Genomic DNA, 4008 nt, shown 5'->3' on the forward strand with positions numbered 1-4008 from the left:
CTGTTCTGCACCTAACTGCACCCTTATTAGTGGGCGGACAGGCGGCCGGCTCTAATTACCGGCCGGCCGGCTGCCCTGCCTGCTAACTGGTTAACCATTTACCCACATGTACTTAGCCCCTGGAAACTGATGGGCTGTCCTGCACCTAACTGCACCCTGATTAGCGGGCGGGCGGCTGTAATTGCCGGCCGGCTGCTCTGCCTGCTAACTGGTTAACCATTGACCCACATGTACTTAGCCCCTGGAAACTGAGGGGCTGTTCTGCACCTAACTGCACCCTTATTAGCGGGCGGACAGGCGGCCGGCTCTAATTACCGGCCGGCCGGCTGCCCTGCCTGCTAACTGGTTCACCATTTACCCACATGTACTTAGCCCCTGGAAGCTGATGGGCTGTTCTGCACCTAACTGCACCCTTATTAGCGGGCGGGCGGCTGTAATTACCGGCCGGCTGCCCTGCCTGCTAACTGGTTCACCATTTACCCACATGTACTTAGCCCCTGGAAAATGATGGGCTGTTCTGCACCTAACAGCACCCTTAGTAGCGGGCGGACAGGCGGCCGGCTCTATTTCCCGGCCGGCTGCCCTGCCTGCTAACTGGTTAACCATTTACCCACATGTACTTAGCCCCTGGAGCTGATGGGCTGTTCTGCACCTAACTGCACACTGATTAGTGGGCGGGCGGCTCTAATTGCCGGCCGGCTGCTCTGCCTGCTAACTGGTTAACCATTGACCCACATGTACTTAGGCCCAGGAAACTGAGGGGCTGTTCTGCACCTAACTGCACCCTTATTAGCGGGCGGACAGGCGGCCGGCTCTAATTACCGGCCGGCCGGCTGCCCTGCCTTGCTAGCTGGTTAACCATTTACCCACATGTACTTAGACCCTGGAGCTGATGGGCTGTTCTGCACCTAACTGCACCCTGATTAGCGGGCGGGCGGCTCTAATTGCCGGCCGGCTGCTCTGCCTGCGAACTGGTTAACCATTTACCCACATGTACTTAGCCCCTGGAAACTGATGGGCTGTTCTGCACCTAACTGCACCCTTATTAGTGGGCGGACAGGCGGCCGGCTCTAATTACCGGCCGGCCGGCTGCCCTGCCTGCTAACTGGTTAACCATTTACCCACATGTACTTAGCCCCTGGAAACTGATGGGCTGTCCTGCACCTAACTGCACCCTGATTAGCGGGCGGGCGGCTCTAATTGCCGGCCGGCTGCTCTGCCTGCTAACTGGTTCACCATTGACCCACATGTACTTAGCCCCTGGAAACTGATGGGCTGTCCTGCACCTAACTGCACCCTTATTAGCGGGCGGACAGGCGGCCGGCTGTAATTCCCGGCCGGCTGCGCTGCCTGCTAACTGGTTAACCATTTACCCACATGTACTTAGCCCCTGGAAACTGATGGGCTGTTCTGCAACTCACTGCACCCTTACTGGCGGGCGGACAGGCGGCCGGCTCTAATTACCGGCCGGCCGGCTGCCCTGCCTTGCTAACTGGTTAACCATTTACCCACATGTACTTAGCCCCTGGAAACTGATGGGCTGTTCTGCACCTAACTGCACCCTTATTAGCGGGCGGGCGGCTGTAATTACCGGCCGGCTGCCCTGCCTGCTAACTGGTTAACCATTTACCCACATGTACTTAGCCCCTGGAAACTGATGGGCTGTTCTGCACCTAACTGCACCCTTACTAGCGGGCGGACAGGCGGCCGGCTCTAATTACCGGCCGGCCGGCTGCCCTGCCTTGCTAACTGGTTAACCATTTACCCACATGTACTTAGCCCCTGGAAACTGATGGGCTGTCCTGCACCTAACTGCACCCTTACTAGCGGGCGGGCGGCTGTAATTAGCGGCCGGCTGCCCTGCCTGCTAACTGGTTCATCATTTACCCACATGTACTTAGCCCCTGGAGCTGCTGGGCTGGTCGGCACCTAACTGCAGCCCTGTGGCCGGGAGGTCGGCTCTAATTACCGGCCGGCTGCCCTGCCTGCTAACTGGTTAATCATTTACCCACATGTACTTAGCCCCTGGAGCTGCTGGGCTGGTCGGCACCTAACTGCACCCGTAATGGCCGGGAGGTCGGCTCTAATTACCGGCCGGCTGCCCTGCCTGCTAACTGGTTAACCATTTACCCACATGTACTTAGCCCCTGGAGCTGATGGGCTGTTCTGCACCGAACTGCACCCTGATTAGCGGGCGGGCGGCTCTAATTGCCGGCCGGCTGCCCTGCCTGCTAACTGGTTAACCATTTACCCGCATGTACTTAGCCCCTGGAGCTGCTGGGCTGGCCGGCACCTAACTGCACCCTTATCACCGGGCGGGCGGCTCTAATTACCGGCCGGCCGGCTGCCCTGCCTGCTAACTGGTTCACCATTTACCCACATGTACTTAGCCCCTGGAGCTGCTGGGCTGGCCGGGACCTAACTGCACCCTTATCACCGGGCGGGCGGCTCTAATTACCGGCCGGCCGGCTGCCCTGCCTGCTAACTGGTTAACAATTTACCCACATGTACTTAGCCCCTGGAAAATGATGGGCTGTTCTGCACCTAACTGCACCTTGATTAGCGGGCGGGCGGCTCTAATTGCCGGCCGGCTGCTCTGCCTGCTAACTGGTTAACCATTTACCCACATGTACTTAGCCCCTGGAAAATGATGGGCTGTTCTGCACCTATCTGCACCCTGATTAGCGGGCGGGCGGCTCTAATTGCCGGCCGGCTGCTCTGCCTGCTGACTGGTTAACCATTTACCCACATGTACTTAGCCCCTGGAGCTGCTGGGCCTGTCGGCACCTAACTGCACCCTTATCACCGGGCGGGTGGCTCTATTTACCGGCCGGCTGCCCTGCCTGCTAACTGGTTAACCATTTACCCACATGTACTTAGCCCCTGGAGCTGATGGGCTGGTCGGCACCTAACTGCAGCCCTATGGCCGGGCGGGCGGCCTCAATTACCGGCCGGCTGCCCTGCCTGCTAACTGGTTAACCATTTACCCACACGTACTTAGCCCCTGGAGCTGCTGGGCTGGTCGCCACCTAACTGCACCCTTATCACCGGGCGGGCCGCTCTCATTGCCGGCCGGCTGCCCTGCCTGCTAACTGGTTAACCATTTCACCTTCTGCACTTTGCCTACCTTACCCTTCGCCGAACCCTAACCCTGGCCCTAACACACGCTCTAAACCCTGCACTTAAACGTAACCCTAACCCTAACACTCGCCCTAACTCTAACCCTAACCCTAACCCTACCCTTAAACCTTACCCTAACCCTTTGCCCGTCCCCGACCCCAACACTAACCCTATTCCCTCACCTTCTCCCCGTCACCGACCCCCAACCCCGACCCCAACACTAACACTCACCATGCAGGCTACAAATGCGCCGCCTTCGCAACCCTTCACCCGCCGGCACACTCTTACAACCGCACCAACCACTAGCCTCCTCCGGGCCCTTACCTTCCAGAAGGAAAATGCCCCTCACTCAACACCGACCCCAATCCACTCTGCGCAGCCGGCAATGGCGACGCCCGGTGCGGCCACCGCGGCCTCATTCACCCCGCTTCCTCCCGAGGCCTACCACGCCCTCGCTAAGCCCGTGCCTTACAAGCCGACAATCCCTTCATGCCCACCGCTTCCGACAACCACCGGCCAGCCGGCCAAGCCCTTGAAATCCAGCCCTTCCGCCAGCACCGACTCAAATCCAACCTCCCACCCCTTCCAAGAGCTACTCCAGGTCGGCCTCGCCCTTCAGATTGCTCCCCTTAGGCGTATATTAAGCCCGGCCCCACTGACTAGAGCCAAGCCGCGCGGAAAAGTGAGGGGTGAAATCATTAACCAATCCCGCCTGGCGAAAGGGGAAATCATTAACCAGTCCCACCTGGGGACAGGGGAAATCATTAACCGATCCCGCCTGAGGTAAGGGGATCTCATTAACCAATTAGGCCCAGACGACAGGGGAAATCATGAACCAGGCCGCATGACGGCAACTCATTAACCGAGTACTCTGTCGACCGAGAAATG

Source organism: Cetorhinus maximus, unplaced genomic scaffold, assembly GCF_964194155.1.
Source record: "Cetorhinus maximus unplaced genomic scaffold, sCetMax3.hap1.1 HAP1_SCAFFOLD_3320, whole genome shotgun sequence".
Taxonomy (NCBI): domain Eukaryota; kingdom Metazoa; phylum Chordata; class Chondrichthyes; order Lamniformes; family Cetorhinidae; genus Cetorhinus; species Cetorhinus maximus.